This window comes from Sturnira hondurensis, unplaced genomic scaffold (genome assembly GCF_014824575.4).
Source record: "Sturnira hondurensis isolate 20B ecotype Veracruz unplaced genomic scaffold, ASM1482457v3 Scaffold0002597, whole genome shotgun sequence".
NCBI classification, from domain to species: Eukaryota; Metazoa; Chordata; class Mammalia; order Chiroptera; family Phyllostomidae; genus Sturnira; species Sturnira hondurensis.
Window position 1 is genome coordinate 852,710 of NW_028075228.1, and position 22,807 is coordinate 875,516.

General features: G+C 40.7%; 1 protein-coding gene and 1 non-coding gene across 5 annotated transcripts in view; both read left to right on the forward strand.

Moving 5' to 3' along the window:
- Positions 1 to 22,807, forward strand: part of ANKRD11 (ankyrin repeat domain 11) — a 245,473-nt gene that overhangs the window by 164,984 nt on the left and 57,682 nt on the right. The gene's annotated exons all lie outside the window — the stretch shown is intronic.
- LOC118983055 (U6 spliceosomal RNA) lies at positions 9,136 to 9,242 on the forward strand. The gene has a single exon (XR_005065635.1). It is a non-coding gene; the product is annotated as a U6 spliceosomal RNA (small nuclear RNA).

Below are 22,807 nucleotides of genomic sequence, written 5' to 3' on the forward strand. Positions count from 1 at the left end.
TTTTACCTATGCTTTTTTTCATCAAAATGAAAATTTTAAAAAGTATAATAGGAAAATTAGTGTAACCTGAAATTGTTTCTTTGAAAAGATAAAATTGAAAAATCTTCTGATTCTATAGCTTTTAAAGAATAAGGATAACAACTTTATGTCGGTAAGTTTGGCAATCCGGAAGAAATAGACAAATTCCTTAAATACACAAATTACCCAAAAGCTCAACATAGAAGAAATAGATCACCTGAATAAACTTGTATCTGTTAAATTGAATGTTTAATTAAGATTCTTGACATAAGAAACTTTCAGTCCCAGATGGCCTCACTGGTGATTTATATCATCCATAAAGTGTAGGTAATGCTAGTTATACGCAGGATCCTTCACAGCACAGGAGGGGTTACACCTCACCTTGTTCCATGAAGCAGGAGTGCCTTGATATCATAATTCAGAGAAGGTTGTGATGAAAAAGCAAAACTGTATCTTAACACTCACATGAATATAGCTGTAAAATCCTAACTTTTTAGCAAATTGAATTTAGCAATATAAAAAAGTAATATATAATGAGCAAGGAGGATTTGTCTCAAAACAAATTTGGTTTATCACTCAAAAATCAGTGTAATATACCATATTGACATAAAAAAAGCCGTGAGATCATCTCAAAAGGTGCAAAAAAATAAAAGGTTGTTTGACAAAATTCCACACCCATGCATGATAAAAATACTCTTTGCAAACTGAGGGAAAAAGGGAATTTCCTCATCCTGATAAAGGACATTTTTAGGAATACCTACAGCACTGCCTGGTGTAGCTCAGTGAATTGAGTGTGGGCCTGTGAACCAAACAACCGCAGTTCAATTCCCAGTCAAGGCACACGCCTGGGTTGTAGGCCAGTTCCCAGCAGGGGACGATGCATGAGTAGCAACCGTACATTGATATTTCTCTCCCTCTCTCCTTCCCTTTCCCTCTAAAGATAAATAAATAAAATATTTTAAAAAGTACCTACCACTGACTGCCATTGTACTTAAAAGTAAAAGAAATACTGAATACTCTTTTTCTGATATCAGCTATAAGGTGGGTTCTTCTGTTCTTTTTAAAAATAACCTTTATTGCTAAAGCAGTACTCTGCCTTTGGAAAATTAGGAAACAATGATAAGGAGAAATAAAACTCAACCATCTTATTTTCACTGCCTGGAGAAGAGATAGGTCTTCGTGTGTATGTGCATGTGTTTGCTTGCAATGAATGCTTGCATACATATGTATATGTATATATACATGTGACATGGTCAGTTTGATGGATTGACCTGGTTAGGCTGCAGTGGTAGTCTAGTTGTTGCTGTGAATTTGTAGATGTGTGTACAATGATTATTGATTAGAGTAAGGTAGAGCATCCCAGGTAATGTGGCTGGCCTGATACATATCTGTTTAAAGACCTTAAGATAAGCAGAGCTTTACCCCAGAGCCTACTCTGTCAGTTTTGGACTTGCCTTGCCACCTCTCACAATACTGTAAGCCAACAATTTTCAACTGGTATGCCTCAAGAATTTTTAAAACATGCAATACCTGACTATTTAGTCAGGTGCAGTGACCTCTTTTCCCTTAGATTGTAAAATTAAAAAAATGACAACAGCCACACAATAGCCATCTTTTGTGAATAAATCTAAACTGTACTTAACTTTTTTTGTTAGATCTGCAAAAAAATGTATTTATTGGTGTGCCGCAGAATTTTAGTCATTAGTTAATGTGTGCCATGAAATGAAAAAGGTTGAAAATTGCTGCTGTAAGCCAGTTCCTTGCAGTAAATTTCTTAGTATATTGCCTGTTTAATATATATCAGTGTCTCTGGTTGAAGACTTAACTGGTATACATATATATAATATATATTTATTTATTTTATAAAATCTTACCTCTTTAAAAAGATTCAGTGATTGCCACCTTTCCATTTCAGTAAGCTTCTGTCTCACCTGATGCCCCACCGTGGACAGACTTTATGTGGTCCAGTGTTTTATCCCAGCCAGTGTCTGGTCCATGCACTGCACACAGTTACTTCCCTTAGGTCACTTTCATCCAGTACTAGGCATTTGCTGACCTGAAAGCCCTCCCTTTCTCATTTTCCTTATTGCTTTTCTGTTAACATCATTTAGCTTATCTATTTTATGGGTTATTTAAAATAAAAATTCAGCCCTGGCTGGTGTGGCTCAGTGGACTGAATGTGGGCTGTGGATCAAAAGGTTGCTGGTTTGCTTCCTTGTCGGGGCACATGCCTGTGTTGTGGGCCAGGTCCCCAGGGGGGTCATGTGGGAGGCGACCACACATTGATGTTTCTCTCCCTCTCTTCCTCCCTCCCTTTCCCCCTCTCTGAAAATAAATAAATAAATAAGCTTAGAATTTTTTTCAGCCCTGTCCCTTGTTGGTCAGTTGGTTAGAATTTTGTCCCATGGACCAAAAGATCGCAGATTTGATCCCTGGCCAGGGCACATGCTTAGATTGTGGGTTTGTTCCCTGGTTAGGACACATGTCTAAGGCAGCCAAGTAATGTCTGTCTGTCTGTCCCTCTCTCCCTCTCCTCTCCTTCTCTAAAAGCTATGAAAGAGTGTCTTTGGGTAAGGATAAAAAACAAAATAATTAAAAAATAGAAATTCATCTTTGACTTTGATTAGCCTCTATTGTATATTTGGATTTTTGTTGTTTGCATTTTTCATGATGTTTTCCTTCTATGCTTTTGGGTATATTCTGATTTTTAAACCATCTTTATTGAGATGCCTTTTGGAGATAGATTTTCCTCTAAGAACCTTTTTGCCTGGATTTCTCAATTTACTATGTAGCAGTTTGTCATTCCCAATTTTGAAGATTTTTAATTCCTATTCCGATTTCTTCTCAGACCCTTATATTTAGAAGTACATTTCTTAATTCTTAGATTTAAGGTGTTCATAGTCGTCCCCTCTCCCATCTAAATTGCATTGTGGTATAACAAGGGTCTTGAAGATTTTTTAGACTTTATCTGTAAGCCTGTGTATGGTCAGGTTCTTTGACCTGTGTCCTTTTGACTGTTCCCTGTGTTCTTGAAAAGAGCAGGCATTTTGTCATTATTGGCTGGAATGTTTTGCATATGTTGATTGCATCAATCTTGCTGTTATGCTCAAATCTTTTATATTCCAATTTTTGGTGGGGGTCATCTCCTTGGCCTAAGATTTACCAAAAGGTATTCTAAAGTTTACTCCAGTGATTGTGTCTCTTTTTCCCTGTTCTGTCAAATTCTTTTTTTAAATCCTTATCTGAGGATATGTTTTAAAAATTATTTTAGAGAGAGGGAAAGGGAGACAGAAAGGAAGAGAAGTATCGATATGAAAGTGAACTATCAATTAGTTGCTTCCCATACGCTCCCCAGCTGTGGATAGAACCTGCAACTTTTTGGTGTATGGGATGATATACTCCAACCAACTGAGCTATCCAGCCAGGGCCGTTCTGTCAATTTTTGCTCTTTACTTTGAGCTGTTGTGAGAGAGAAAGTACGTTTTCTCTAACTTCAAGGTTCTTTAGGCTGGTCTAATAATAAAATAGATGTGGGGCAGATTAGCGAGATTAAGTAACCAAATTTAATACATACATTTGTATGGGAACCCCACATGCATGAGAGGTCAGAGATAGAATAGATAGATTGAGGCATATAAGACATTTTGAATAGGGCTAAGTTTCAAAAGCTCATTGCAGGATGATATTAAGAACAGATGTTTAGTAAATAGAGGTTTGCCCTGCCATATTGATAATCCTTTAATTATGGGCAAGGCCCCTAATTCAAGTTTTTCTAAGTAAAAGAGGGGCAGAATTTTCTCTTGAGCCTGAAGCTAAAATTGCCTTTAGCTCAAAATAATCTGCATACCACTGAGACTCCTTGAGAACCCTCATTCTGAATTCCCAAACCAATCAATTAATGTGCATAAATATTTGGAACTTAATCTCTCTAATGAAAGGAACCTTTTATTATGTTACAGTGACTGACTTTATCTGGTATTGTGTTTTGGCCTCAAGCCTGTATCCAATATTCATGCAGCAACATCAGCTCTTTGGTTTAGTATTTATGTGGCATATCTTTTATTTCCTTTTATCTATACCTTTCTAGATTTTTATGTATTAGATATCCCTCCCTTGTTCTGAGATAGGTAGATTACTTTCTCTATTCCAGTTTGACAAACTTTGTCTTTCAATGGATTTCTTAGTTCTTTTACTTTTGTACTTCATAAACATTTAGTTCTGTCATATTGTATTGGGCTTCCTATTTGTATTGACATCTCTTCTCTCCTTTTTTGTTGTCTTTAGATTTTTAAGTACACATTTGTAGGTTAATATGCTTTCTCTTCATGGTCATCTTCAAAGTTAGAATGATATGTGGCAAGCCAGCCTTTTCCTTACTTCCCTGGTGGGTGCCCCAGAGTTTGAAACCTGTGTGAGATTTGAAGCCGTTTTTGCATGGGGTTGTAGAGAATGATCCTAGCAGCTTTTTAGACACCTGAACACCTCCTAAGTCTGCTTTTCTTCATGCTCATTGTGCACTCTTACTGTAATTATATTGTTTGATTATATATTTTTCCTGTGACTTACACTTCTTTCAAACTATTCCTTTACTGATACTTTACATAAGAAGCTTCATAATGAAACCTTGGAGAATGCAGTTTGATGTTTACTCAGTGAAGATAAAGACTTTCAAAGTTGTTCAGTTTCATACCTCTATATTTGTTGTCCTTTTCATTTTTTTTCCTTTATCAAGAGCAGTGCTGTTACCAAAAATCATCTTTCCCTGCCTTTATATTAACCCTGATACTTGTGAACTCACTCCCTGTCAGTGTGAAGGCCTCAAACTCTCCCTGGGTCAGAGCCCTCACCCATGTTTCTGTTTATTCTTACATCCCTGACCCTCCTTAGCCCTTCAGTGTTCTCTAAGAAGCATTCCCTCAGACACGTTCTTGGAGACTTTAAAGAAATGAGTGATTATTCCCAAGACTCTGAGGCAGCTTTTTTTCCCCTTTCCCCTGAGGCAGCATTTAGACAAGGGAAGCAACAAAACTCCTTTATTTGAAGGTGATTTTGGAAGATTGGATAATTTTATCCCCAAGAGGGTAAACTCTGTCAGTTAGTTTAACTTGGAGCTTACTGACCATGCTGTTGCCCAGGAGATGGTACCCAGTTGGAGGCTTTGCCTGGCTCTCCCAGGGAGGCTGTGTCTTTGGATCAGCTCAACTCTTGCCTTCATATGTAATGTGGAAATAATCCCATCTGTTCAGCTGAGGCTGGTTAGAGGCTTTAAATAAAATGACATATGAAAGTAATGCAAATGTAATTTGAAAATGGATTGTTAAACCACAGTCCCTGGCTGAAGGGAGTGGGATACTGTCATTAATTACAGTTGCCAATGTGTACCAAGCACTTGCCTGTGCTCCTGATGGCCCAGTAGAACAGTAGTTATTCCCAATTTATAGACTAGAGGACCAAAGCACAGATTGAATTGCTTGCTCAATAATTTCAGCCAGTGAGTGGTGGAGTAGTTTGATACCTGTGTTCATGTTTATAGCCACACCTGACTGGCAGATTCCCCAGACCTGAAACAGCCCAGTAATCCATAGTTTCCAAGGTGCCTTCTTCTGATTCCTTCTACTCTATTAGTATACCCTTGTCTTTTGGAGCAAGGAAGAATGTCCTCCTTAGCAAAACAGTACATTGGATAGAGGAAATGGATGAGGAGGGATGGAGGGAAGTGTGGCTTGGCATTTCACTGTACTTTGATTCCTTTCTCAGAGTTTGAGGTACTTCCTTGAAAAACATGAACAGTAAATCTTTGGGAATAAACCTCATACTTTTTCCTCTGATCAGGCAGCAGTTGATCATGGTCAGATTCTTTGCTACTTTGTGTTTTCTCATTGGGGTGAAATTATGAACCAGATTCATTCTCTAGCAAGATGGTTAATCCAAGATGAGACGCTAGTATGTACCCCTCTCTCTGCACTGTCAGTGTACCCCGCCCCTGCCCACATGCATAGGAATACCTGTGTCCTCTGATTTTTTATTTTTATTTTTGGTTTATTTATTTTTTAGAGAGTGGGGGAGGATGGGAAAAAGAGAGGAAGAGAAACTTCAGTGTGTGAGAAATGCATCCATTGGTTGCCTCTTGCACGCCCCCAACTGGGGACCTGGCCTGTGACTCAGGCATGTGCCCTGACTTGGAATTGAACCAGCAGCCTTTCTGTTCTCAGGTCAGTGCTCAAATCCACTGAGCCACACCAGTCAGGCTATATATATTTTTAAAATATGTTTTATTGATTATACCATTGCAGTTGTTCTATTCCCCCCTTCATTCCCCTCCACCCGCACACTCCCTCCCCCACCATTCTCCCCCCCTTAGTTTATAACCACCTGTCTCAAGTTCTTTAGATTCTATATTTCCTCCACTATTCTCGCCCTCCCCCTATCTATTTTCTACCTACCATCTGTGCTATTTTCTGTGCCTTCTCCCCCCTTCTCCTTCTCCCACCCCCCTGTTTCTAACCCTCCATGTGTTCTTCATTTCTATGGTTCCACTCCTGATCTAGCTGTCCTCTTGGTTTGCTTTTGTTTTAGGTGTGGTTGTTAATAACTGTGTGTTTGCTGTCCTTTCACTGTTCATATTTTTCATCTTCTTTTTCTTATATAAGTCCCTTTAGCATTTCATATAATAAGGGCTTGGTGATGATGAACTCCTTGAACTTGACCTTATCTGAGAAGCACTTTATCTGTCCTTCCATTCTAAATGAAAGTTTTGCTGGATAAAGCAATCTTGGCTGTAGGTCTTTGGATTTCATGACTTGGAATACTTCTTTCCAGCCCCTTCTTGCCTGTAAGGTCTCTTTTGAGAAATCCGCTGACAGTCTGATGGGTACTCCTTTGTAGGTGACTGTCCCCTTATCCCTTGCTGCTTCTAGGATTCTCTCCTTCATTTTAGTCTTGGCTAATGTAATTATGATGTGCCTTGGTGTGTTCCTTCTTGGGTCCAACTTCTTTGGGACTCTCTGAGCTTCCTGGATTTCCTGGAAGTCTATTTCCTTTGCCAGACTGGGGAAGTTCTCCTTTATTATTTGTTCAAATAAGTTTTCCACTCGTGGCTGTTTCTTTCCCCCTTCTGGTACCCCTATAATCCGGATGTTGGAACGTTTAAAGATGTCCTGGAGGTTCCTAAGCCTCTCCTCATTTTTTTGAATTCTCATTTCTTCATTCCTTTCTGGTGGGATGTTTTGTTCTTCCTTCTGGTCCATTCCATTGATTTGAGTCCCAGTTTCCTTTCCATCACTATTGGTTTCCTGGACATCTCCCTTCATTTCAATTAGTTTAGCCTTCATATGTTCCTCTAATTTGTGACTATAATCAACCAGTTCTGTGAGTACCCTGATAAATAGTGTCTTGAATTGTGCTTCTGAGAGGCTGGCAATTTCTCAGTGGCTTAGAGTTATTGGCTCTGGGACTTTGAGTTTTTCTTGTGCCATCTTTTGGGCTGTTCGTGCCTGTTCAGTAGCAGGATTGGAGCCCTAAAGTGTTCACTAGAGCAGGGCAACTAAGTCGCTGGGTTGTGAGGTTGTATGTGGGGGCGGGGTCAAAGAGGGACAATGGCTTCCCTCTGCCGCCTGCTGCCGCGACCCCCCCCGCCCACGGCACCGCAGCCACCACCGTCACCAGGCCCACGCGCCTCGCTCCACTGCTCGCGAGTGTGCCACTGCTGTCAGCCCTCCACCACTGGGTTCGCCCCCTGGGGCCTGCGTGGTCCGTCTCACTGTGCTCCAATGTGCGACCTTGGTCAGTCTGCCCCACAACCCGACTGGTTCCGGGCTGCCTGCGTGCCTAGGTCGGGGGACCTGCCCTGCCCGACCTAGCTCCGCTGCTGGCTCCACCTCTCTTACCGTCCCCGTTGAACAGTTCGTAGTTGTCGGACTTCCGTATAATTCAGTTTTCTGGTCCTTGGGTGTGTCCTTGTTCTCCAAACCTTTGTTGTATTCAAACTTGGTTGTGGGAGAAGGCACAGTGCTTCCACCTATGCCTCCATCTTGGTGGAAGTATATATATTTTTTAAAGACTTAAAAATGTATTTATTTTTAGGGAGAGCGGAAAGGAAGAAGAGAGGGAGAGAAACATCAATGTGAAAAAGAAACATTGATCAGTCATCTCTGGTACACACTCTGACCGGGTGCTGAGCCAGCAACCCAAGCATGTGTCCCCACTGGGGGTTGAACCATTTTGTGGGAGGATGCATAACCAACTGATCCACCCTGGTCAGGGCTGTACTCTGACTTTAAGAATGTTAATGTAAAATGACAAATCTAAGTTTATTTTATTTGGGAAGAATTACACAGATGAAAAATTTTAAGTGTTGGCATTTATAAATGTTGATTTGTATCTGTTTAGAAAATTAGGTACTGCTTAAACAAACTACATTTAGATTTGCCAACAAAGATAAGTATATAATTTTTATTGGTTTTGTATCCTTAGTTCAGAATTATAAAGTATTTAAATGATACCTTTTTCAGGACACATGATGTAGGATTTCTCTTCTTTCACCTCTTTCCCTTCTTCCACTCCTTTGTCATTTGGGAGGAAATCACTGCAGAAAGACACTCTTGAGTAGATAGGTTTGGTTACAGTAGACACCCCGGTCCACAGAGGATATGTTCCAAGTCCTTCAGTGGAAGACTGAAACTGTAGATAGTACTGAACCCTATATATACTGTTTTTTCCTATATATACATACCTATGATAAAGTTTAATTTATAAATTAGGCACAGTGAGGGGTTAACAACAGTAACTAATGATAAAATAAAATGGTTGTAACAATATATTGTAGTAAAAGTTACGTGGATGTGGGCTCTCAAAATATATTTTGTAATTTATTCATGTGTTTAATTAAAGGAAATACACTATGGTTTCTCTTTGGCATATCCAAATTGCCAGCATCACTACTCTTGGTCTTTGGGACCATTATTAAGTAGTGTAAGGGTTACTTGAACACAAGTACTGCAGTACCTTGGAAGCTGATCTGATCACCAACCTGGTTGCTGAGTGGCTAGTGGGGTGGTTCATGTCCCTGGCAGCACAGTGTGAGATTTCATCATGCTACTAATAACAGTGCACAATTTAGTGCTCGCTTCGGCAGCACATATACTAAAATTGGAACGATACAGAGAAGATTAGCATGGCCCCTGCTCATGGATGACACGCATATTCATGAAGTGTTCCATATTTTTAAGAAAGAAGGAGCTCCTACCTTTTGCAATAGCATGGATGGAACTGGAAAGCATTATGCTGAGTGAAATAAGCCAGGTGTTGAAGGACAAATACCATATTATCTCACCTTTAACAAGAAGCTAAACAACAAAACAAACAAGCAAGCAAAATATAACCAAAGACACTGAAATAGAGAACAGGCTGACAGTGACCAGAGGGGAGAGGGGAGGGAATTTCAAGGGAAATAGGGGAGGGATTTAGAGGAACATATATAAAAGATACATGAACAACAACTGAGGAGGAAGGGGGGAGCACGGGGGGTGGGATGGGATGGGAGTAATAGACAGAAAACTGTACTTGAAAAATAATTAAATAAATTTAAAAATATATATAAAATTTAAAAAACAGTGCACAATTTAAAACTTATGAATTGTTTGTTTCTGAAATTTTCTTTATAATAGTTTTGGACTGTGGTTGACCATGGGTAACTGAAACTGCAGAAAGCAAAACCTCTGACAATGGGGGAGGGGGTGCGGAAGCTACTTTATTCTGTAGAAACAATTTCTCAGCATTTTTTAAAATTAATTTTTATTGATTTTTAAAAGAGAGACAAATGTCAACTTGTTGTTCCACTATTTATGCATTCGTTGGTTGACGCTTATATGTTCGCTGACCAGGGATCGAACCTATGACCTTGAGATCAGGATGATGCTTTAATCAACACAGGTACCCAGCCACAGCCTCTCAGAACATTTTTAACATCTTAGTTTTAATATGCAGTTGTGTATTTCCTTGGGCTTTTTAGTGTTTAATTTTAATGATGACTGTACTGAGAAGTATACCTGTAGGGGCCCATAAATAGATTTTTACAATATGAAATAATCAAGTTTATTTTTTTCTCTTAAAAATGTCAGCTCAAGCTTGGGGATTTATTTTGTCCAGTTTTTTGTATAATGCTGTCAAAAATATTGTAGATAGGGAAGAAGGGAAAGGCATGTTTTTCTTCACATCACTTGCTGGAAGAAGATTAAAAATAGGGGATGGGTATTTATGATCCTTAATGGGACGGTAGCTGCAAGTTACTATAAAAATGTCAGTTTCTCTTCAGTCATTCCCTCACTCCTTTCTGTTTAGTTCATGTTGGACCATCGCTTTGCAAGTTTGGTCCAGAATACACCTATTTATGCTACACGAATACTATACTACTCTACTACTGGTTTATCGTAGACCAAATGATTTTGTTACAGATATCAAAATCTCCAGGGAATCGCACATTTTCTTCCTCCGAGGTGAAATGGACTGTGTTCAACCAAGATGGAAATACGTTCTCACACCAATACCTTCTCGGACTGTGTTCTGCTTTACCAGGAGTATGTGATCTGGCCAGGATCCTCACTAAGGGGCTGCTTTCCCCAGGCCACAGGCCCTTCACACCATTTTCTCTTTTGTTGTGACTTCCTGTTTTATGGAGCTGATCTGTCGGTAGTGCCCAGGGCTTTGAAACCAGGTGCTAAGTCACAGGAACCTTGAAATAGGTGGCCCTGAGAGGGGATCAGGTGACCATGTTGAGAAAAGAGGGTGGACCCAGCCATCTCTGAGTACTTCAGTGGTGGCCCAGAGATCCCAGTGGAGGACTGCAGGTGCTTTAGGCTCATTGTCATATACCACACACTCTGCTGTCTTGTGGCCACTTCATGTCCATAAAAGAGTTTACATAAGATAATTAATCCAAGGGCCTTATCTTGCTCTCTGTAAGTGCATAATTATGCAGGGTGGTATATCCAGAGGATTTAAAGCATTAAATCCAATGGATTTAATCCATTGCATACCTGGATTTGCTCTCAGCTGTTTATCAGTGGGATTTAAGGTGTAGGTGGGGTATAGGGGGGTGGTCTTTGCTTTAATTAGTATTTTTTATGCCATTATCCACTATTTACAGCTTTAAGAAATCAGTTGGTGTCACTGTACATATGTTAGGAGCTGTTGCTAAGGTGATGAGCCTCAGTCTCACCACCCACATGTCCTTCTGGAAAGGTGGGGACAGCTCGGTGGGGTCTCTTCATAAGAGGATATTGTGGGTGTATGCTGGAGTAATCTGTAGGTTGCCTTGTTTCAATTTATATTGTCTGCCCCCTTTTAGCTCGATTGCCTGGTTACTTTACCTAATAACTTAAAAAGAAAAATCCTGTGAGCATGTAGTATGGAGAGAAACAGAATGACAGCATTGTTATCTTGTTTTTTCTCCACGTCATGGTTGCAGCAGAACTTCATTGTTTTTAGTTGCTCTTACTTGTCTCATTCTCTTTAGAAACAGAACTGTGGCCTTGACTGGTGGCTCACATGGTTGGGCATTGTTTTGCAAATGAGAGGTCACTGGTTTGATTACCAGTTAGGGCACATGCTTAAATTGCAAGTTTGGTCCCAGATTAGGGCACCTACAAGAGGCAACCAATCTTGATATTTCTCTCTCTCACATCGATGTTTCTCTTACTCTCTTTCTCCCTACCTTACCCTTTCTCTAAAATAAATAAAATCTTTAGAAAGAAAAAGAGAAAAGAAACAGAACTGTGGCCTTAGGCTTTAGGTGTTTCTCAGTATAAATCTCAATTTTTAAAAGCTTTACAATATTGCATATAAACAATATTAGTCATATGACTTGGATTATGATTTATGATATATTTCTGAGTTAAGGAAGTCTGAAGTCATTTATATTATCCCTCTGGGTTTGTTGGTAAATTTTTAGTCTGTTTGGAATTTTGGATTTTGAAAGTAAAGTGTTATAGTGCTCCATTTGGGTGCTATATAATATTCACTTGCCACATTGCTGTATACTTTCAGAAAAAATAAAGCAACTGTCTGCACCTTCTTTGGGCCATGGACTCCCTAAAAGTCAGGTAAACGCTATCCTGTGTGAATTATGGAGTCTCAGAGCTTACTGGACCATTGTCCTCTCAACTCTGCTCAGGTGGCCTTAAACTTTGTCCTCAGATGTTTGTCCATGAGAGCCACCTATCACTTGAGTTTATAGTCTGTATTTAAATGAAAATTCTTGATTATGAACTCTTTTCTTGTAGAATGTACTCTTGTTCCACAAAAGAGTCTCTTACATGCAGAGTACTTTTTTCCCTTTTCCAGCCACTCCCTTGATAATTTTACAATATAGGACATATGGACTAATCAGAAGTAAAAGAGGGCATGTCTGTGAATGTCTACAGAGTGTAAAACTTCATTAGATTGTTAAAAAACATTTACAGTTAGTTTCTTTCAGCTCTGCTTCTAGTTGTAAACATTAAAGGAAATTCTTAGACATATGACGTCTTTCCAGAAGGTACCCAGCCATGTAATAAGAAAAAGAGAGACATTTATTGAAGAAGATACAAGAAGCATTATACATAGGACAATGATACCTTAGTACACTTCCAAGTAGGCACCTTGGAACCTCACACCATTCTCCCAATCTCCCAGCAGCTGCTCCATTGTATTTTCCTGAATCTCATAGATGGTCTGAAATCTCTTCCCTTTCCAAGATGATTTTAGTTTGGGGGGTAAGCCAGAAGTTGGCAGGGTGCCAAGTGTGGGCTGTAGTCCCCTGGGTGATTCGATGTTTTGCCAAAAAACTCTGCACAAGATGTGATACATAAGCAGGAACATTGTCTTGTTGAAGCTGCCAACCACCAGTTGCCCATAGCTGCAGCCTTCTGAATCATCTGAATAGTTTTCTGTGGAGGAATGTCCAAGCTTAACACAAAATCTGATGCAGATTCGTTACTCTACTTGCTCAGTCATTTTGAATACAGTGTCCACACAATACACAATGCTCACTCAAGGGCGTCTACTACCCCCACTGAGTAGTACAGTGAAGTCATCACTGTTCGCACATGTACATTCCAGTCCACTCTCCTTGGCTGCCAGGTTACATCCATGTAGCACAACCTATTCTCATTATATTGATAATGGCTGGACTTTTTCTTGATAGATCTTGCATATCTTTTGGGATGGAGCTACCATTCAACCCCACTGATGCTTTCTCAAGGTATATGTGTACTTTTAAATTTTTTTCTCTTTTTAAATTTATATGTAATTTAGACATGAATAAAATACACAGGTTTTAAGTGTACACTTTGAATGTAAGTGTATACACCCATCTGCAACTCTGACTTCCTTCAAGATACATACCATTTCCATGAACTCCTTTATAGGCCAGCCCTCTTTCCCTGTTGAGTGTTTGTCACTGTGGTGTAGTATTGCCTGTCTGGGCCTTCATCTAAGCAGAATTGCACTGTGTGCAAAGTGCGTGTGCCCATCTATGTATAGACTTTCCTTTACTATTTCCTCTGGGATTCATCCATTCTGATGTGTATACCAATAGTTCATTCTTACTGCTGAGCTGTCTCCCGTGGTATGATCACTGCATAGTTCGCTTATCCATTGATATGTTAATGGATACTTGGAGTGTTTGCACCTTATTATGGCTGTTATAAATAAAGCTGCTTTGCTTCCTTCCAAAGGAAGTAGAGCATTTGGGCAAATGTATTTTAAACATGTTCTCTAAGTTAAATGCCTTCTTAATAAAAAAAAAATAACTTTCTCCAGACACTTTGCTGTCCACCTAGGAGAAATCTCTTACTTGGTTTTGCAAAGGTGAGCAGTTTGGCATTGAGGTTGTTGTTACATCAGGCTGTGATCACTGTTTTTGTTGTGTCCTGAGCTGATGATGCCAGCGTCCTAGGAAAGTCTGGGATGCAGGAGATCTCTGCCTGAGGTGTTCCTAAGGAAACTGGAAATGCCTGTTGCATTGCAGGACTTTACACATACCTGCTCAACACAACCACTCCCACTTGACATGCTGTTGGCAGCTGGGAGAGAGTAGGCTGTGGCCTCCTCTGGGAGCATTCTTATGGCTCTTTAGATTGTCAGCCTGTATGCCCTAAATGTTCAGTCAAGCTCATGCCAGGCTTCATTCTGGTGAGGTGGTGCAGGACAGTCCTGGAAGTGTCACAACATTGTCAGCCACCCCTAATTCTGAACTTGCACCTCCTGTTTTCACAAAAGCAGGCTCAATTTTATCCTCTTCTAACCATAGGAACAATGAAGGAAACATTCTTGTTGGCTATGTGATATTTTGTCTAAAGTTATTTAGTTCTGGTGTTTAACATATAGTTAAAAGAATATGGGGGGTGGTGGGGAGAGTGTTGAATTGTGCATAACGTCTATGAGCAATTAATTATCCAGAATGTCTTTCTGGTTGAGTTCAAAGGTTAAGCATCGAGAACCAATAGTGGACACTGGATCTCTTCCAGGTTTTTATGTTATTGAGTCTGATGAGACTCTTGGGCATAGGCCAGTTGATAATGACTTTGAAGGGAAAGGAGGAGGTGGCTTCATTATGGTTTATTTCTGTATGACTTAGTTGTTACTGGTTAGGCTTTTTTTGCTGCAAGAATCCAGTTGGCAAATCTTATAGTTAAAAGAGGGGTACTGCCCTGGCTGGTGTGGCTCAGTGGGTTGAGCACTGGCCTGCAGACCAAAGGGTTGCCTTCGTTCCCCGGTCAGGGCACATGCCTGGGTTGTGAGCCGGGTCCCCAATTGGGGACATGAGAGAGGCAACCCAATGTTTCTTCTGCACATTGATGTTTCTCTCCTTCTCCCCCCTTTCCCCTCTCTCTAAAAATAAATAAAATCTATTAAAAAGAGGGAAGCTGTTTTTGTACCCTGTTGATTATCTAACCATAGGAAAGCAAAGATGGTAGTTTGTTGTTTTTTGAATCCTTTCTTGCAAAAGGTCTTCTGTTTTAGAAAACTAAAACAGAATTGTGAATACAGCATTTCCAGTACAGACAGGCGTTTTTCAAACTTACTGCAAGCTAGCATTTGTCAGTACCCTTTGTAATAAACAGATGGCAGTCCTGTTTTTTGGTTTCGTCCTGGGGGACGTTGCCATGCAGCACTGAGGGAATGTCATGCAGGGTACAGCCAGTCAGAGCAGCACATGGACAAGGTGAGTACCTCAGTGGTACCTTGCATGGACAGATGGATGTTCAGGGCTTCGTGGAGCGGTATACTGTTGTAGAGCTGCAGATGTGCCCACCCCAGCCCAGTAGAGGATGCATCTGGGGGCATCCCCTGCAGTGTGTGTCCTGGCAGCTAGACATGTCTCAGCATCTACTGATGGACATGGTGGGAGGGATGTGGCAACACTGATGTGCCTCCTGATGTGCCAACACCAGGAGGTCACTGGTGGCCTTGTTTAGTGTGTTCCACATGCAACAGTGAACTTGGGAGGGCAGGAACCTCATGCTCAGCAGGCATGCCTTGCAGGCTGGGACTAGACACAAAGTTGAGCATATGTCCAAGCTTAGTTGGTGGTCTGAGAGCAAAGGGAGGAGAAAGTCATTACTTTGGCTCTGGTAATTCAAGTTCTACTCTGGCTGGTGTTACATAGTGGGACACCCTCACTCTCCTAGTATTGGTCAAAAGCTGACCTGTAATTTCTTTCTAATATACTTTTATATAACTATTAAAATGAAGAAATGCATGCCAATTGGAACCACTTTGCACACAAGGGAGCATAGCCATCATGCAGAACAGATGACTAGTGGGGGTACAGATGGTCAAACAGGAAGGCATGCATATGAACAGGCAGCCACTCACACCAGTAAGATTATATGGGCCCAGTAGGTTGATGTTAAGTTTTTCAAAGTAGTTTTGGCAAGGGGTGGGGCAGATTGGGTGCTCTCGATGAGGACATGCATGGGGCAGCCTTACTGTAGATCACTTTTCAGTATCATATAAATATGTACCCTAACTGTTCGCTCATTTCTGCCAAGAGGTTGGTGCAGGAATGTGGGCTTATAAATGGAGGATGACAACATGGATGAGGTGGCGAGGCAGGAATGCTACCGTGGGTCTTGGGGCTGCTGAGCATGATACTCAGAATTCTGGTTTCCGGAAATACCCATGTGTTCAGAGCTGACTGGGCCTGCAGACTGGGTCAAGGCAAAAGGGTGCGGTGACATACACATTATCTTTGTTGTTGGAGCATATATTGTTCAACAGAATTAAAAATAATGAGCACTATGCAAGTGTCTCACAGCTGCCTAGTGACACCCAGTGCCTGTGGCACTTGCTGTGTCTGATCACATGTGATAAGGAATCTAAGCTACTAGTTATGTCTCCTCCTTATAACATTTAATGGAAGTGCTGTGCTTAGCAGTCTTCACCCGGAGTCTTTTGTTTTGACATTTGAATTTGCGGTTGTTTTTTAATGGGAAGGTGTTTCTTTATCTAAAATGTTATTCTTGCATGGAACCCTTTTATCATCTCTCCTTTGGTTTGTCCAGCCATAGGGTTACACCATCCTGGGAGTGGCACAAGGGTGCCGATAGTTGTACAGAGCGGGATGAATCTCAGGAACATGTCAGTCATGCCCCCCCAGAAGGATCTGCTTGAGCAGGTGGCTTCACTTTCCCCTTCCTTGGAAAGCATCTCTTGTAAATAAGGTACCTCGTGTCTTATGGAAATTCTTGGTTCCCATCATTGTTGCGGAGTCAGTGGTTATTATTTGAACCTTGTAGGAACGTGTGAGGAATTTTCCATTCAGGGGCCTGGAGATCTAATTTTTAAGGATGTGTGTGCTGGATGCTCATGAGTGTGTTTATTCAGCAGATGTTTCTTTAAAAAAAGATTTATTGATTTTAGAGAGAGAGAGACAGAGACTCAATTTGTTGTAACACTTAATTAAGCATTCATTGTTTGATTCTTGTATGTGCTCTGACTGGGGATCATACCTGCAACCTTGGTGTATTGGGTGATGCTATAACCAACAGAGCCTCTGGCCAGGACTCAAAAAAATGTTCCTTGAGTACCTGTCCCAGCCAGGCCACTTCAGACTCTGGTGAAGGTAGTGAACAAAATAAACTCTTGCTATTGCCTTGGCCCTGGGCCTTTACTACCCCTGAAGACAGTGGTTCTGAGACTCCAGATCTCCTGTCTGTGTGGTCACGTGGCTGAAAACCTATCAGTAAGGTAATAGTTACAGCTTTTTCAAACCACGTGGCAGGAAAAGTGTCTAAATTGATTTCCTGTGATGTTGAGCATCACTTCTTAATTTAGAGACTTGAATAAAAGATCTGCCTGAGAATCATCAGGCAGATTGAAGCATATCCCATGGTAGTGTCCTGCCACCAAGCTGCTGCATGTCTGCTTATCGTCCTCTAGGAGCATGGGCTTAGAGAAAACTCAAGTGTGCTTTTGGGTGCAATGACAAAATGAATACAAGAATAGCAGCTCCAAGAACTCACCATCAGTGGAGACTTGCTCCTGCTCTGCAGGCCCGCAGCTAAGATTTATGTGGAGGGTCATCTCACCCTTCAGTCTGTATGTGAGGGGCTTCACAAACAGAGCTGAACACCAAGGTGACGTTACCTGGTGTCCTGTCTCGGGGTACTGAGGTGGCACAGAGCTTTCAGAGTGGTGGTTTGGCAGGTAGTGTAGTAAGGGGACTGATGTGTCAAGTATTGGGTGCGGGGTCTTGGTGGGAGAGCCAGTCCTATCTGAAGTTCAAGGATGGCAGTCTCCCCTCAGTGCAAAGGTCTCATGTGTCAGTGGTGGTACAGGAAATGACAGCCCCCTTCCCTGTTCATGAGGATGGGTTGCATGTTAGATATACCTCACCAGTGCAACCCAAATGAAGACAGAATTGTGCCCTCCCACCCCCTCTCCTGTATACACTTCCAGCATATGGGAAACTTACCCACAGTGTGCTTTTATGCTGCCACAATGATTCATCTGCTTTTCTGCTGGGGCCACTTGGGCCATTTGCAGGTTTTGCATAAGTCAGTGGTCTGTGTATACATGTCAGTTGGGGGTGTCTAAGATGGCAGGTTCAGTGGAGCATGGGTAGAGCCTAGTGCCCACCAATCTTTGCTCCCAAGTCAAGTCTTGGACTGCTCATCCTGGCCATTTCTCCCAGGAATCCCATAGTTTGCTGAGTGCCCAGCTGGGTGGCTCGTCTTGTCGCTTTCCATCAGCTGTGGCTCTTTGCCAGCCTGCAGTCCGAAGTGGCAGGACCTCACTGTGTTTGGAGGAGCAAAGTTAGGAGAATGGATCCTCAGAGGAGGACAGAGCACATTCTGTGGAAACTAAGGTGTGTTCACTGAGAGCACCAGATAACAAAGTGTTTTTTCAAGACACATTGAAACATCAGGTTCAGGGGTCTCTACTCTTAGCCTTACCCTTCCCAACTTGAGAGACAGATGGGTAGTGAAGGATCCATCATTGATTGAGATTTTAATATGAGAAAATTCATTTACATATTTATGGATAGAGTAACTTGGATGTATGACCCCAAACACAGGATTCTTAACCGGTTAGGACAGTGTTTCTGAAATGTCCTGACAGCTTCTCATTGTGAGAAGAAACTACCTCTGTCCTCAACACAGTACACACATACATGAGACATATTCATCAAATAATTTTCTTCATGAGATGGTGTATGTAGTGCCCCCCAATGTTTTTTGTCATGTGTTATTTTATTTTTTATTTTTATGTTTTTTATTTTTTGCAACATGTTAAAATGCTTCTGGGATTGACCCATGTTTTGGCAACACCTTAGCAGGTGATCTGCATTTGTATAACACAGTTCTCATAGCTGTTTTTTTTGGTGAAGTGTCTGTTCATGTCTTTGTTCATTTCTAGTTGGATTGTTTATTTGCTGCTGTTCTGATTGTTTTAGTCTACATACAAGTCTTTGTTGGAATTGCGATTTGCAGGTATTTTCTGCCCAGTTGCAGCTTGTCTTTTTAGCCTGTAAATTAGGTCTTTCTCAGACCAAAAGTTTTAAATTTCATCGAGATACTATTTTTTTCTTTTCTGCATTGCATTTTTGGTGTCACATATAAGAATGTTTTTTTTGATGACATACTTTTTTTGTTGTTTTAAGGTTCTATTTATTTATTTTTAGAGAAAGGGGAAGGGAAGAAGAGAGGGAGAGAACACTAATGTGCGGTTGCCTCTTGCACACCCCCTTGTGGGAATCGAACTGGTGACCCTTTGGTTTGCAGACCCACGCTCAATATTCTGAGCTACACCAGCCAGGCTCATGGCTAAGAACTCTTTACCTAGCTTTAGGTTTTGAAGATTTTCTCCTGTGTTTTATTTTTCTAAAATTTTTGTAGGTTTTCTTAGATTTATACCTAAGCATTTCATTTTTATTTAGAGTAATACAGTAGACTTTTGTGTACTGAACTGGTATTCTGCAACCTTGCTGAACCCATTATTTCTAGAAGTTTCTGGTAGGTTCCTTATAATTTTACAGATAGGCCGTCATGTCATTATTAAATATAGGCATTAGCTCTCTGTATCTGGCAGTTCCACATCTGTAGATTCAGTTAACCATGAATTAAAATATATTTGGAAAAAGTTATCTTGTTTCTGAAGTGCACTATGTAGTCAGGGCTATCATAGTTGCTGTGCCTGTACGAAGCATGTACAGACTTTGTTTTCCTTCTCATTTCCTAAGCAATACAGCATAACTACTATTTATAAAACATTTACTTTGTATTAGCATTATGTAAGTAATTTAGAGACATACAGGAGAATGTGAGTAGGTTATATGCAAATACTGTATGCCATTTTATATAGCAAACTTGAGCATTCATGGATTTTGATATACATTGGTGGTGGGGGGAGTGTTCTGAAAACAGTTCCATGGTAGATACTATGGAAACACTGTAGAAAGTTTTACTGTTTTCTTTCTTTCTAATCTACATGCTTTTCATTTCCTCTTCTTGCCTTATTACTCTGGCCAGTACTTCCAGTGCTGTACCTATTTAGTGGTGCTGGAAGGGACATCATTGCTTTTTTCCCAATCCTGGGAAGAAAACAATCAGTTTTTTTTTTAAAGATTTTATTTATTTATGTATTTTTAGAGGGGAAGGAGAGAGGGAGAGAAACATCAATGTATGGTTGCCTTTTGTGCATCCCCTGCTGGGAGTTGGCCTACAGGGAACCAGCCTGCAACCCAGGAATGTGCCCTGACTGGGAATTGAACCGTGATCCTCTGGTTCACAGGCCTGTGCTCAATCCACTGAGCTACACCAGCCAGGGCTACAGTTTTTTTTTTCACTGTTAAGAATGTTGACTATATTGAGGATATTTCCCTATACGCCTGTTGTGCTGAGATTTTTTTTTTTATCATGAGTGTGGAATTTTGTTAAATACTTATTCTGCATCATTTGTTATGATTATGTAATTTTTCTTTAGCCTGTTAATATGGTAGATTGCATTGATTGATTTTTTGAATATTGAACTAGCCTTGCATATTTAGTATTTGTTATCATAAGTATAGCTGTACCTACCTCTCTAATTGCCTTGTTTACTTGATGGTGATAATATGGCAGTCACACCACAGATCATTCCCCTTTTTCCTGCTCCACAGTGTAGATATGCCACATGACCTGAGCAGCCACCTGGTAGGTAGGCTTTGTGTCCCAAGACCTCTCTAGGTAGTGTTGCAGTAAATTGCCCTGTGCCAGCCTTTTCCTGTCCTTGTTTGTACATCTTGGCGGCAGATCTAGCAGTGGGATGGCTGGGTTACAGGGTGAAGTGTATATGATACTTCGGGATACTCCACAGCCCCTTCCTTTACTGCTGTCCTCTTTTGCATTCCCAGCAGACATGCATCAATGTGCCTGGGTTCTCTTTCTGATCGTTCTCTCCACTTGTGCTTTTGTCTCCTGGTCACTTCTGTCAGTTTATTTCTATATGGATTAGCCTTCATTCAATGCTTCATGGCCATTACTGTTTTTAGTTACTTGGTTATTTGCCTTTTAGGAGTTTGTCTACACTTCTCTGTCTTTCATCACATTTAGTGTGTTTGTATCTTAGTTTCTTCTGTGTTTTATATTTATTATTTATTTTGGAGAAAGAGGAAGCAGGGGAGAGAGAGAGAGAGACAGAAACATAGATTTGTTGTTCCACTTATTCATGCATTCATTAGTTAATTCTTGTATGTGCTCTGACCAAGGTTTCACCTGCAACCTCGGTGTGTTGGCACAACTCTAATCAACTGAGCTCCCCAGCCAGGGCTCTTAACTGTTCTTTTCAGCCCCTCTTTACCTCCCACATTTTAGGGTTATATGTTTACCTTTAATTTATCAAGGTTTTTGTTTTTCATTCTGTTCTACAATTACAGCGGCTTGTGCATGATTATGTTCACTCCAAATGTTGGGAAGTCTTGGACTGCTACCCGCCTATGTCTGGAAAGCTACAGTTTTCAACAGGATTACATAGGGTAATGGGGTCACCATCCCTTGCTGGGGCTGGTGCCATCTGAGAGAGACCAGTCCTGCAACAAGGTCAGCTAACCAACCTTCCATTTTCTAAACTCCTGCTTGTCACCTAAGTATTCATTCCTAAACCTTGTAGTTTAATGTATTTGGAAATTTATGTAAGTATATAATGCATTTTCTTCTTATCATTATTTTTGAGACTCCTTCAGGTTATCTATGTATTGTCACTGCTGTATGGTATTCCACGTCAGCATCACAGTATCATACTACCAGTGCCAGGCCTCTTACATACATTGCTGCAGTGCACATTCTTATATTTGTATCCTGGTGCATCTGTGCTTGCATTTCTTCTGGATGTGTCCCCAGAAATGCCACGTTGTAGGATATGTGTGTGTTCAATCTGCGTAGATAGTGCCAGACCTAGTGCATTGGTTCACACTCCTGTTAGAATGTATTAGCTGCCTTTGTTGTAGATCCTCCCTGATACCTGGTCGCATATTTTGGTTTTTGTTTGCACTTGCTTAATTGTTAAATAAGCTGATAACTTTTCATCTACCTACTGGCTCATGTCCCTTTGTGTATTAGATGGTTTGTCTTTTTTATATTGATTTGTAGGAGCTTTATATATATATTTTAGATAAGAGCTGTTTGTCAGGTGCACGTGTAGGAAATACTCTATTGTCTTTGTGGGAAGGTGACCTTTAATGCACAAAATCTGTTATTTTCAAAGTGCCCAAATTTTCAGACTTTTCCTTATGGTTAGCATTTCTGATTAAAAGGTCTTTCTTTACATTGAAATTGTGAAACTGTTCTTTTATACTATTGTCTAGTAGTTTAGTGGCTATTCCTTTTACATAGACTTGTAATCTGTCTGGATTTGGCTTCTGGGTGTGAGTAAGGTGGGAATTATGTCTAGTTTTTCCACATGGATGTCTAGTAGTCTCAGAACCTAATGGCAGAAGTGTCCTTTGTGCTTTGTGGTCCCTCTGCAGTCCTAACTTAGTGTCAACTTACTGGCACGGGGTTGTTTCTGGCTCTGCTCTATTGGTCAGCACCATGTCAGCATCATGCTGTTTTAACACTGTTGCTTTAGCTTTTAAATAACATCAACTTAAATTTTGAGGCTCTTTCCATTTTTTAAGTTTATTTGCATGAATTTTTTTTTTTTTAACTTTTTTCTTCTGACAATTTGGATTTCTCTGCAGTAGTCATTTTATGACGGTCATATCACTGCTTTCCTGGTTTTGGTTCCTCCCAAGTGTCTTGCTGTCCTTGGTGCTTGCAGAGGTTCCCAG